The sequence below is a fragment of the Engystomops pustulosus genome, chromosome 3, assembly GCF_040894005.1.
Source record: "Engystomops pustulosus chromosome 3, aEngPut4.maternal, whole genome shotgun sequence".
In the NCBI taxonomy this organism is placed as follows: Eukaryota; Metazoa; Chordata; class Amphibia; order Anura; family Leptodactylidae; genus Engystomops; species Engystomops pustulosus.
This window is the reverse complement of record NC_092413.1, coordinates 148,529,785-148,544,302: the sequence shown is the minus strand read 5'-3', so window position 1 is coordinate 148,544,302 and position 14,518 is coordinate 148,529,785. Positions and strand designations below refer to the sequence as shown.

The window sequence follows — 14,518 nt, the reverse complement described above, 5'->3', positions numbered from 1 at the left end:
AGTAGTGGCGCACAACCGTTCTTACAAGCAGGCTATGCGGACACGAGACGCGCGCGTTGTTCTCACCACACCGAGCCCGGGTACCACCCCTGGCAATGGGGACGTATTTGCGACTAGATATATGTCCCCCAGACGGCCGTGTGCATTGGGCCAAAGTGACTTTAATAGTTCCATTTTGTTTTTCCTTTATTGCTCTGTGTGGACGATGGGCAATTATTAGTCCATGTGCAGTCAGTTGTCTCCACTGACTAAAACTGTCCCTGTCTGAATGGGCCCTTAACAGCGGCCGTATACTAAGTAATGTGCGTTCACTTTGGCGAATGCTGACATGACAGAGCGGCTGGACGGGTGCAGCCCACCATTAGCACGCGGCTGTCACTCTCTGGGGACGGGGACGCCCCCGGCGGCGCGCACCATCCGGCGGGCTCTCCGTGCTACTGTCGGGAGCGCGCTGTGCACCCCCGGGGCGATGACGAGCGCCCTGCTCCCCCGGAAAGAGCGGGCAGGTCAGGCACTTGTTGGCGCAGAGGATGGCGGCTACCTGATGCTTACTGTTACGTGTGACGAATGGCTGCTGATTCCTGTCAGGACATAATCTCCTGCAGATGAGTGTGCCGGGCAGTGGGCGCCTCATACAGGTAGGTGCCCTGTACAGGATGCTGAGAGATGGTACTGTCATGGAGGCTGCGCCACTCTGGAGGCCATGGCTGTTGCTGTCAGTCTCGGTGCCATTGCTAGTGCCCCAGGTACAGCGCAGTATGCTAGTAATGTACAGTTATCACATTGGTTTTAGCTGTAGCTATGTCATTTTTTGTTTTAAGGGCACAGAAAAGCAGCATGTCAGGATGCACTTTCCTGGGGAGAACAATCATTGTAAGATGTGCAGAATCTGTAATGGTTTACAGCTGGATGTGGAGCAGCTATCAATATATCACCACAACGATACATATAACATGCCGTATAATGTAGGAGTATAGCAGGATAACAAATAGCGATAGGGGTACCTATAGGTCTGATTACCTATTTTGTTTCGGTTGTTTTGAGAAATAATATGTATGGTCTCAGGCAAACTGGGCAACTATGGTGATATTTTATATAATGTAGTGGGGGATTTTTATTTATTATATTAGGATATAATGTGAATGTATTTTTATGAATATTTATTAACATTATTTGTGTGTATTTTTACTTTATATTTCCCCCATAAGGTCATAAAAGATCCCTTCTTTTACAAGTTTCCCCCTGTTACTGGGGCATCTATAAGAGCCCCAGTTATAGGGGGAAACCACCCTCTGTGAGGGCTGTTGTTGATCAGAGCTGTACTGGAGTCGGCGGCAGTATCACGCTATTTCAGCACAATGCTGTGAGGAGCAGAGAAGTGGTAATATAGCTCATCTCCCTTCTTCCTAGGGCTCCGGGTTTCGTAGACCCATTCCTGCTATTCCGACTAGCAGGCAGAGAGGAGTTGAGGCTACATCCACCTGTTACTGCAATTGTGGTGGACAATGGCCACACTTGTTGGGCAGGTTAACCCCTTAAAGGGGTTGTCCACTTTCAGCAAATATTTGATATGGTTTGTGTAAGGAAAAGTTGTCTAGATCTCTTCTTGCTGTCCTGCTATAAAAGCTGCTTTTTACTTCCAGTCGGCACAAGCCATTACCGTATATACTTGTGTATAAGCCGAGCATCGCATCACAGTGTGCGCCGGCCGGCGCAATCTCCCGGCCAGAGAAGATAGAAGAGTGAAGAAGCCACCAGGAGCCGCGACGAACATCGGGGACAACGGAGGGTGAGTATTAAGTTTATTTTTTTATCTGTATGCTACACAGGCTGTATACTGCAAGGGGGCAGGCTGTATGCTACATGGGGGCAGACTGTATGCTACATGGGGGCAGGCTGTATGCTACATGAGGCTGGCTGTATACTACATGCGGATGGTTAGCTGTATACTACACCCTCGGCTTATACTCAAGTCAATATGTTTTCTGTGGTAAAATTAGGGGTCTCGGCTTATACTCGAGTATATACTGTATATCATACTGATATACTCTGATTACTCTGTGATACTAACTGTGCACCTGTGTGTCCATCACATCACATGGACACACATCACATCCACTGCTTTCTATAGCAGTACAGTAAGCAGAGATCTAGAAAAATGTGAAGAATTGATACAGAAAGTATATTGGAAAATTGGATAACTTTTCCTTACGCAAACCATATATTTGCTGAAAGTGGACAACCCCTTTAAAGAGAACCCGTCATGCAAAATAACCCCCCTAAACTAAATATATTTTCATAAACTGCCATTAGAGAGCATTGCCTCTATCCCTTCATTGTCCCTCTACATGCCTGTAAACCTAAGCAATGAGGTCCTAAAGCTGTATGCAAATGACCTGTGAAATGTCCAATGAAGCATTAGCATATTCAAGCTGTCCACTCTATTCATGAGTGGGAGGCACAGCCACACCCCCAGTGCATGACTGACATCCTGTATAATGGTGTGAGGCTGTATAATGATGTGCTTCCTGGTGCTGGTGGCCACACCCCCTGCAGCCTGTGTGTGCATGTGTGTGTGTGTTTAGGAGAGATACAGCAGCTCCAGGCTGCAGCCATGTTACAGCAGAACATGTCACATTCATGTGTAGCTGATGTCTGTGTCTCTCACCTGTATATTAGGAGGATGCAGCATGTCAGCAGATGACATACACACACTAGCAATGCTTTACTATACATTACACACAGACATGAGCAGGGGGAGGAGAGGGGAGGGGTAACAGGGGTGACATCACTGCCTCTGACCATGTGACCTGCCTCATTTACATGATAAAGAATAGATGTTTTTACAATGATTAATGTATGAAATAACTAGATAAAGGCTGTGATGGGATCCTTGTGAGCTGCTCCAACAGGTAGTGGTGACAGGACAAGTGACACAGACCTGATGACAGGTGTCCTTTAAGGACGCAGCATTTTTTCATACATTTTTTGCTCTCCGCCTTCAAAATCTCATAACTTTTTTATTTTTCCATGTACAGAGCTGTATGAGGGCTTATTTTCTGTGTAACAAATTTTACTTCTTAGTGACATTATTTATTATTCCATGCAGTGTACTGGGAAGCTGGAAGAAATTCCAAATGCAGTGAAATTGCGTCACTTTCTCGCAGGCTCAGTTTCTAAAAATTTCACTAGGCGCTCCAAATGATACATCTACTTTACTCTTTGGTTCTGTACAATCACGGTGATGCCAGATTTATTCAGGTTTTAATGACATTTTTAATGCTACCATTTTTAGGCCTGTTCGACCTTTTGATCACTTTTTATAAAATATTTTATGTGCTGTATAATGGTGTAAAAGGAGCGTTTCAGACATTTGGGTGATATTTTCACCGCCAAGCATAACCTTTTTTATATTTTGATAGATCGGGCATTTTGAGACATGGCAAATACTAACATGTTTGATTTTTACTATTTATTATGTTTTATATCAGGGAAAGAGGGGGTGATTTTTTTAAACCTTTTTTACACCCTCTAGGGTACTTTGTAGATGGTTGAATCGTTCCATATACAGACAGAGAATAACAAGGCTTTCTTGATGGAAAGCATCTTTTTTGTTTTTCATGTGATAAATGTTGTTAATGTTCAACAATATTTGTGCATCATATTCAGGGAAAAATAAGACCTTTCCTGAAAATAACACCTAGTACCTCTTTAGGAGCAAAAATTAATATAAGACATTTTCTTATTTTCAGGGACACATTTCTGCACATAAATGGGCACCACATTTATCATGCAGACTCTGACAGAAGTGTGTAGCACACCCCATATTAAAGAAGGTTTACCTTCTATATGTCTTTATACATGTCCCACTAATGCCTCTCTTCATGGCATTAGAGCCACCATTCTTCTAAAAAAAGACTTTTATTGATGCTGCCTGTTCGTGTTCGAGCTGTAGTATGCAGTCTGCATAGATTTATCATTAGTCCTATGTAGCTTCTTGGCGTATAATTGTCGCAAATTTTTGAGCAAACAACAATTTCTGCTTTTTTTTGGCAGAAAAAATACACCCCAGAGTGTGCAACACCACATTTATCAACTGAGAATTTTCAAAAGAAGGCAAAGTGTATGTAGGTCCATTGCTACTACAGGGGGAAGTTTTTACTCAATATTATGTTTGAGGTATCTGAGAATTTCCTGTGCAAAAACATTGCAAAAAGGCAGAAATTGAGCAGATGTTAAACATGCGACTGGTGCAGTTTATTCGCATAGAGCACACACAGCTGATACTCACATAGGAAGGCATTTAACACTGCACATACACCGCACTATAAATCCAACTGTTGGAAACCTGCGGGTCTAACACATAGACAACTGCTCAAAATCCTGCCTAATGATATATCTCCCCCTGTATACCTAACCTCCTTACTGACGCTGACACTTCTAACCCAGCCCCCTTATGAATGAGAGAGACATGTGACTCTCTGAAGACAATTCCTGAGGGCTGCTTTAGGTTGAATTCTCTACATAAAGTCTCTCTTGGCCCCACCTTTCTGAGGAAGTGGTTGATGATGTAGTGTGCTGAGTCACACAAAGCCCCTGTCCGTTTCTCGCTCTCAAGCAAATGTGTGGAACTTTCTACTTGTCCTAAATCCCCTGCAGGGGAAAGTAAAGGGAGCTGTATATGTCTGTACTTGAATATTGGCAGACGGTCCCCAAGTACTAGTTCTAGTAGATGCCTGTTAGAGCGTGCTTTTAGCAGATGCATAGTCTGACTAATGTAATATGTTGCAATACATTAGAATGGCAATATATTACTCTGAGCAAATGATCACTTGTTTATGTCCCACTCTGGGAAAAAGGTTTAACCCTTTAACGCCGCAGCCCTTTTTAGTTTTTGCGTTTTTATTTTTCCATGTACAGAGCTGTGTGACGGCTTATTTTCTGCGTAACAAATTATACTTCAAAATGTTGGTATTTAATATTCCATGCCGTGTACTGGGAAGCGGGAAAAAAATTCCAAATGCAGTGAAATTGGTAAAAAAACGCATTTGTGCCGTATTCTTGTGGGCTTGGATTTTACAGATTTCACTTTATGCCCCAAATGACATGTCTATTTTATTCTTTGGGTCGGTATGATTACGGGACAAAAAATTTATATAGCTTTTATTATGTTTTCATACATTTAAAAAAAATTAAAACCTCCTGTACAAAAATTTTTGGGGGGATTTTGCCATCTTCTGGGGCTAATAACTTTTTTATACTTTGGTGAATGGTGGTGTCGTTTTTTGTGGATTTTAATGACGTTTACAATGTTATCATTTTTAGGACTGTGCAACGTTTTGATCACTTTTTATAGAATTTTTTTTTTTAATGGCAAAAAGTGCCATTTTCGACTTTGGGGTGCGATTGTCCATTACGGGGTTAAACGCAGTGAAAAACCGCTATCATATTTTGATAGATCGGGCATTTTCGGACGTGGCAATACCTAATGTGTTTATGATTTTTAGTGTTTATTTATATTTATATCAGTTCTAGGGAAAGGGGGTGATTTGAGTTTTTAGGTTTTTTAATTATATATATTTTTTAAAACTTTTTTTATTTTTACTATATTTCAGACTCCCAAGGGTACATTAACCCTAGGTTGTCTGTAAGATCCTATCATATACTGCCATGCTACAGTATGGCAGTATATGGGGATTTTACTCCTCATACATTACAATGTGCTGTAATATATGCTGTAATGTAACAACGTAGCGTAATGCTACGGCACATGTTGGTAAGGGGTAAAATAAAAAGAATAACATCCCCTAATATAGCCCATCCTATATAAAAACCACATTTCACATTAACAAAGTGAAAATCACCACAAAACACCACATATTGGGCCAATGTCTGTAAGAACCTGTACAATCAGCTGTCGTAGTAAAGTTTTCCAGAAGGGTAATAATATTCCTCTCACCATTTTGAGGAGTATTTTTAGCCGAGGAGGAGTATGACAGTAATGTAACTCCTAGTCGTATAAAGTGTTAATAGATGTCGATTTACACAAGAAAATCGATATATCCCTTGTTTTCTGTGCTTAAAGAGGAGCTGTCACCTATACTTACTAAAGTAAGCAGCTCCTAGTGCTAAAACAGACGCAGCAGTGTTACGCTGCTAGCGTTAATGGAAACCTCCAGTGACTGCCGCATGGCGTGCAGCAGTCACCGCTGGCCTAAGGAGTGGCAGCGCTGCCTCTTCCCTGGACCACCCCCTCCTGAATACTCTCAAAGCGGTCTGGTGTTTCTAGTATACAGCACAGCAGTGTTTGGTAGCGTTATCGGTGGTTTCAGATAATGATAGCAGTAAATCACTGCTGCATCCGTTTAGCACTAGGAGCTGCTTACTTTACTAAGCTCCTAGTGCCATTTTTATAGGTGACAGGTCCTCTTTAAGTAGCCAGTTGAGACAATTATAGTAATATTTCATTGTGTAAATAAGTGGTGAACAACTTTTTTATTGTCTCCTCAAAAATTTCAACCTACAGAGTGGGCTGGGGCTGATGGTGGTCCCAGACCCCCCAGCATACAGGTGCAGGTGTGACAGGTGACTGATAATATCAGCCCCCTGTCACAATAAAGGATTGGGCTGTCATATACAGGCGGTCCCCTACTTAAGGACACCCGACTTACAGACAACCCATAGTTACAGACGGACCCCTCTGCCCACTGTGACCTCTGGTGAAGCTCTCTGGAGGCTTTAAAATAGTCCAAGATTGCAATAATCAGCTTAAAAGTGTCTGCAATGAAGCTTTATTGATAATTCTTGGTCCTATTACAGCAAAAAAATGTGAAACTCCAATTGTCACTGGGGCAAAAAAAAAAAAATTGTCGGGAACTACAATGATAAAATATACAGTTCCGACTTACATACAAATTCAACTTAAGAACAAACCTACAGTCCCTATCTTGTATGTAACCCGGGGACTGCCTGTATACAACACGATACTGCTGATGGCACTGTGTGCACAAGTGCACACTGTCATTAGAAGGGGCAGACCTGCTATGGTAACATAACCTTCTATTGGAGCTGCAAGTCTTATACAGTGTTAATAGACTATTGTTCCATATGATGTTTGTACTCTGTAATGTCTTATTTGTAAATACCCCCTATGATATGGAATATCATATCATGTGACAATGCAACTCTTCTCTGAATGGCGCCCTATTCCATTCTATGCCTGGCTGTGTGCGCCCTTTGCTTTTCACAAATGAGAGCAGGTTCACACTGAGCACATGTGACAGACGTGACGAGTCTGGAGACACAGTGGAGAGGCGATCTGCTGCTTGCAATATTCTTCAGCATTAACGGTTTGGCAGTGGGTCAGTAATGGTGTGGGGTGGCAGTTCTTTGGAGGGCGGCACAGCTCTCCATGTGCTCACCAGAGGAAGCCTGACTGCCGATAGGTACCGAGGAGATCCTCAGACCCTTGTTGAGACCATATGTAGCTGCTCTTGGGCCTGAGTTCCTCCTAATGCCAGACAATGCTTGACTTCATGTGGCTGGAGTATATGTACAGTTCCTGCAAGATGAAGGCATTGAAGCTGTGGACTGGCCCACTCGTTACACAGACCCGAATCTGATTGAGCACATCTGGGATATCATATCTTGCTCCATCCACCAACGTCACGCTGCCCCACAGACTGTCCAGGAGTTGGTGGATGCTTTAGAGCAGGTGTGGGAGGAGATCCCTCAGGAGACCATCCGTAAACCTCATCAGGAGCATGTCGAGGGCATACAGGCACATAACGGCCAAACACAATACTGAGCCTCATTTTGACTTTTTTAAGGACATTTCATCAAAGTTGGATCAGCCTGTAGTGTGTTTTTCCACTTTAATTTTGTGACTCCAAATCCAGGCCACCATTGGTTAATAAATTTGATTTATTTGAGCAGTGTATGATTAAACAAACCATTGTACTTAAAATGAGTTAAAAATAATGTGTGAGGAGAAAACAGTCTCAAAATTTCCTGGATGTTAAAGTGTTGAAGGGTTATAACTACCTATAGTGTCACAGGACACATTTAAAAAATTGGGCTTGGTATGACAGGGCTAAAGGGACTTAGTCCTTAAAGGGAACCTGTTACCACATTTGCACATATAGAGCCAGTGACTGATTCCCATAGAGCCCTATTCTCTCACTGACAACCTTCTTTTAGCTAAAAAATTGTTTCGCCTACATCCACATAAATCACCTTTTATCTTATATTTCCTGGCATCAGATGGGACGTGTCCTGCTCATCCAGCCCCTCCCATCCAATCCTTCCCATGCTTTATGCCTCCTTACTGGTCACAGTTCATGTCATGGAACCAGAGTGACATAATCTCAGGTATTTTAGCCTCTTAATAATAGCAAACTTGTACACATGAAGTCACAGCAGCCTCCATGGACTTCTACTCCTCTACATCCTCCATGGAGACTGCTGTGATTTTGTGTAGATACATGAAAAACACATACATGGTGTACAGTTTGCTGTTCTTAGAAGGCTAAAGGACCTGCGATTATGTCACTTGTCACATGTCATGAATGTAAAACAAGGCACCTCTTTAAAGGGAAGTTGTCTGACTTTTTCAGTGGGGAAATTTCCGTCTCTCCCATCTGTCTCCTGTCCCTATGCCTGATACACATTGAAACTCTGCACCAGGCGCAGTGGCAGGGGACCGGTTGGCGTCCAAGGTAGGTGGAAGTTGTCTGGGCAGAGCTTGGGGCAGTCCTAACAATACATCCTCTATATTCTTTGGATCAGTATGATCATGGAAATAACACATTTCTATAGTTTTGTTATGTTTTAATAGGTTTCAAAAAAGTAATCTTTTTTTTTTTTTTGGTATTGCCATATTCTGACATTCATAACTTCTATCGGTGTAGAAAACTTTTGGCATCATCTTTTGTGGGATCAGCCAATGTTTTCATGGATACCCTTTTGGGACAGTCATTTGTTCCCTTTTTTCAAATCTTTATTGATGGAGAAAAAACGACTATTTGGACATTTGACATTGTTGTTTTCTGCTACAATGTTCACCCTACTGGATTTTTTTACATTTTTGAATAGTTTTGGAAATTTGGGGCATATTTTAGCAAATTGCATCAAACACCCACAGTTCACAACTCACAACTCTGACGTCAGCTGCCGGCACACACAATACTATTGCAGCGGCTGATGTCAGAGCCTGTGATGTCGCACGGACCTGCTGCCGACGGACAGATCGCACAGAAGACCTGTAGGGCACACCGGAAAGGTGAGGTTTTTTTTTTTACTTGAGTATAAGCCGAGTTTGGGTTTTTCAGCACATTTTTTGTGCTGAAAAATTTGGCTTATACTTGAGTATATACTGTAATAAACAGTTTAAAATCATAAACACGTTAGGTATTGCTGCATCCCAAAATATCCGATCTATCGAAATATAATAACGTTTTTTCCCGGAGTTTAACCCTGTAACGGAATATAGTGCTCAAAGTGGAAAATGCTACTTTTTTGCTATTTTGAAAAATATAAAATAATCCAATAAAAAGTGATGAAATGGCCATACAGTCCTTAAAAAACATCCCCGAAAGTCGCAAAAATATAATTTGGGGCGCACAGTAAAAGCTGTAAAATCCCAACTCACAAGAAACCAGTGCAGATTTTTTCACCCATTTCACTGCATTCAGATTTTTTTCACCGCTTCCCAGAACACGGCATGGAATATTAAATACCGTCGCTATGAAGTGCTATTTGTAATGCAGAAAACAAACCTCACACAGCTCTCTACGTGGAAAAATAAAAATAGTTATGAAAAAATAAAGAAGTGGCGAATGAAAATGAAAACGCATCAATTTATATTGATGGCCTTTTCTTAGTATACGCCAGAAATTGATCGGTGTAAGGCTAAAGCCCCTTCTACACTTGCGTTCTTCACGTGCGTGTTCTGGGCGTGCTTTTGACGCGCAGAACTTGCATTGCACTCTGACCCATTGTAATCAATGGGCTTTTTCAGACTTGCATTTTTTCCACACACATTTTTTTATTGCACGTTTAAATCTCGGCACGCTCTACTTTTGCAAGTCATGCACGTGAAAAGCGCACCATACAAGTCTATGGAGACACATCAAAAACTCATTGCACTCTGATACACACGCATCAATTGCCATAGAAAAGAGTCCTTTTTCCGCGTTATCTGCGCATGAAAAACGCATTAAAATTGCATTGAAAACGTGCATCAAAAACTGAGACTGATTGCACTCTGATACAAAATGTCAGTTTTTCACTGACCCTGATCGCACCCTGATCAGACTCTGACGTTATCTGCAACACGAGTGTAGAAGGGGCCTAACATCCCAGCCCCCGAACTGATCAGGTGGTGACTCTTTACAGGCTCTGTTTATGGTATATAGTAACTTTTTAAAGAAAGTTTTATTGCTGCATTGTATTTTGCCTTCTTATGTTTTTGTGGGCTTTATAAAATAATAAAATATTTATGAAAGTAAATAAGAGACTGATTTGGCAAGCTCTGTGTAACCCTGCGTAATCTGTGTGCGCCATATAAATAAAGGAATTATTGTCATAAGAGTTTTTTTCTGGGGAAGCTGTTACTGTTCAATTCGAAATGCTGTTAAACTGTTACACTTTTATACATTTTATATTTGCTCCCCACCTGGTGCACTAAAGCTCTGAGTCACTTCTCTTATTTATATATATACATGCCATTCGAGAGCCCCATAACAAATAAAAGTAAGAAATCAAGTACAGGATGAGTTCATCCTGTGCTCCATCTATTTCTATGGAACCTTCTCAGCAAAATACAAGACAACAATTTCTAGAACAAGCATACAAGTTATTTTATGTTATTTTTCCCAGAATTTGACTTGATTGACATTCTGTAAAATTTCACATTGGAAATATTTCCCTAAGCAATGAACTAAAGAAAACAGGAGGAGTATCATTTTCATAGTAATCGATAAGTACCGTATATTCCGGCGAATAAGACGACCTGGTGTATAAGACGACCCCCCTACTTTCCTGTTTAAAATATAGAGTTTAAGATATATTCGCCGTATAAGACTACCCCTTTTCCAACGCATACAAAACACCGGTAAAATTAAAAAAAAAAACAGATTTGAATTTAACATGGTCCTTTTTTTAATGTAAATTCTTATGACATGCAGGTATATAGCAGGAAAACTGTCGCTCATAAACATAAGGCATACAACAACAACATTACCATTACAGCACAGCCCCCAGTAGTATACAGCACAGCCCCCAGTAGTATGCAGCACAGCCCCCAGTAGTATACAGCACAGCCCCCAGTAGTATACAGCACAGCCCCCAGTAGTATACAGCACTGCCCCCAGTAGTATATAGCACTGCCCCCAGTAGTATACAGCACTGCCCCCAGTAGTATACAGCACTGCCCCCAGTAGTATACAGCAATGCCCCCAGTAGTATACAGCACTGCCCCCAGTAGTATACAGCACTGCCCCCAGTAGTATGCAGCACAGCCCCCAGTAGTATACAGCACAGCCCCCAGTAGTATACAGCACAGCCCCCAGTAGTATACAGCACAGCCCCCAGTAGTATACAGCACAGCCCCCAGTAGTATACAGCACTGCCCCCAGTAGTATACAGCACTGCCCCCAGTAGTATACAGCCTGCCCCCAGTAGTATACAGCACAGCCCCCAGTAGTATACAGCACAGCCCCCAGTAGTATACAGCACTGCCCCCAGTAGTATACAGCACTGCCCCCAGTAGTATACAGCAATGCCCCCAGTAGTATACAGCACTGCCCCCAGTAGTATGCAGCACAGCCCCCAGTAGTATACAGCACAGCCCCCAGTAGTATACAGCACAGCCCCCAGTAGTATACAGCACAGCCCCCAGTAGTATACAGCACTGCCCCCAGTAGTATACAGCACTGCCCCCAGTAGTATACAGCACAGCCCCCAGTAGTATACAGCACTGCCCCAGTAGTATCCAGCACTGCCGCCAGTGGTATGCAGCACAGCCCCCAGTGGTATGCAGCACAGCCCCCAGTGGTATGCAGCACAGCCCCCAGTGGTATACAGCACAGCCCCCAGTGGTATACAGCACAGCCCCCAGTGGTATACAGCACAGCCCCCAGTGGTATACAGCACAGCATTAAAAAATAAATAAACTTATATACTCACCCTCCGGTGGCCCCGATGTTCGCGCGGCTCGTCTTCAGTGTTCCGCGCCGCCATTGATCTTCCCCGGCAGGCGCCTAGTATGACGCGCCGCTGCTGACGTCATACTAGGCGCCGCCCCGGGGAAAAACATGGCGGCGCCTAGCAGAAGAAAGAAGACGGCGCGGTGAGTATGTCCCATGCGCATCTTTTTGAGGCTGCCGGCAGCTTTGCCGGCAGCCATCGCTGTGAAAACACCCGCGATCGGTGCTAGCACCGATCGCGGGTGTTACCGGTAAGCCTTTGCTGCAATATGCAGCAAAGACTTACCGGCTATGGAGAGGGCTCAGCCCGTGAGCCCTCTCCATGCAGCGCGATCCGACCGCGATCGTCTTATACGCCGTCATTACCGGCGTATAAGACGATTACCGGCGTATAAGACGACCCCAGAGAAGACAGAAGATTTTTCTGTCTTCAAAAGTCGTCTTATACGCCGGTATATACGGTATGCTTCTTGTGTGATGTAAGGATGAAGACTAAGTTGTATGATCGCTGCTGCCTTTAAGACACTGTGCTTTTATTAACGAGCATTCCCGGAATCGTCTAATTAGCCAAGTCCTCCCCCGGAGCAGGCTGGACAGCTGTCTGTGAGATTAGAGAAACAAGGAACACAGGGTCTTATTCAACTTAAACACTCCACCCCATTCATAAGTGGGGAGGCTGCGACCAACATACATCAGGGACACATACCTCACCCACACTGACTGAGGAATCAGGACATTACCTTTCACTCCTTCTCCGGGTAAACATCATGATTCTTCTATTAACCAAAATACAGAAGGTTCAGGAAACTGCTGATTACTTAAGATGTGTACAGAGCTCAGGAAAGTTTGTAGTCCAGATAGGGAACCATATATTCAGCAGTCCCTCATTAACTAAATAGTGTTCTCTATAACCTAGAGGACTCTAGGTTACAGCATGCAGAACTGAAGTACAGGTCTGATGTAATGTGTATGCTCATATTTGTAACATGTTACAGTACATCCCCCCATGTCTTAAAAAAATGGTATATACTCATAGTTTTTTTTTTAATCAATCCACAGATCTGTACCTTTAAATGACAAAGAAAATATGATGTCATATGGATCCCTATTTAATCAATTCTGATTTTGTTAGTTTTAGCATTTTGAACACATACTTATTAACACATACTTCCATAGGATCTGTTGACATTCAATAAACAATGAGCGATATACATAAGACTCAGTATCAAAGCATATAGGGCAAATCAACACATCCCATGAATAATCCAGCGGAAGACAAAAGACCCACCTCAAATAATAATAGTTAATAATAGGGCATAGGGTGGCTTAGCGGTTAGCTTTACAGCCTTGCAGTGCTGTGGACCTGGGTTCAAATCCCAGGGTCAACATCTGCAAAGAGTTTGTATGATCTCTCTGTGTCTGCGTGTGTTTCCTCTGGGTCCTCTGGTTTCCTCCCACACTCCAAAACATACTGGTAGGTTGATTAGATTATGAGCCCCATGGGGACAGGCACCGATTTGGCAAGCTCTGTGCAGCGCCGCGTAATCTGTGTGCGCTATATATATATATATAAAGGAATTGTTATTATTATTAAGACAAAAAAAAACCTCTAAGAGAAAGGAAAGGTAGGAGGGGGGTGGCAAAGCTGAAGGTTAAAAGTCGAATTGCTTAAGACAAAAAGAATATGTATCATGAGTGATATTTGGTGGGTGGGGGGAACTACGTTAAAGACCTGTCCGCTGGTGTTTGGGTATACTGTATATTCCTCTAGGTAGTAAAAAGAACAAGACCCTTTTATAGCACAGATTAAAGCCTTTTGTATTTTAGGAGTTTCTTTTACGCTTGTTTGCAGATCCTCTCCAGCTTTGTCCCCAGAGGGGTCTGTTTTGGGTTCAAGCCCATTCTGTTACAACCACTCCTACATTGTCTTGGCTGTGGATTCCGGGGAAAAAAAAAACTTAAATAAAATCATCAAAAGTGCCAAACAAATCCAGCATTAACGCTTGGTAGAAAAATTTGGTGCTTTCTTGTCGTCATATTTCCTTTCAACTGTATGAATAGTCAGCTTTTCACACACAATAATCTGTTTGTAGCATCAAGTGAGATGTTGAGATTATTGTTTTACTGAGAACCTATACCTTACATAAAATTCACATATTGAAATTTCACTAATATGTTGTCACAAACTGAATACATTGGTATGCATTGAGAGCTTATCTAATTTCCCATGGGCTATCCCATAAGCAATCAAAAGATCATATACAATGGTTTCTAATCTGTCAATGAGATAAGCTGCAAAGACTTCCAACTTG

The 14,518-nt window shown here is 42.5% G+C and overlaps 1 protein-coding gene across 2 annotated transcripts in view; it reads left to right on the top strand.

Annotated features, from left to right (window-relative positions):
- Window positions 1–365: 365 nt before the first annotated feature.
- TNK2 (tyrosine kinase non receptor 2) overlaps window positions 366–14,518 on the top strand; it is a 145,843-nt gene continuing 131,690 nt past the window's right edge. Inside the window, exon 1 of one of the 2 annotated variants that reach the window (XM_072142513.1) lies at window positions 366–638. The gene's annotated coding sequence lies outside the window, so the exon portion shown is untranslated. The remainder of the gene's footprint in view (window positions 639–14,518) is intronic. The other variant, XM_072142515.1, reaches the window with a different exon arrangement.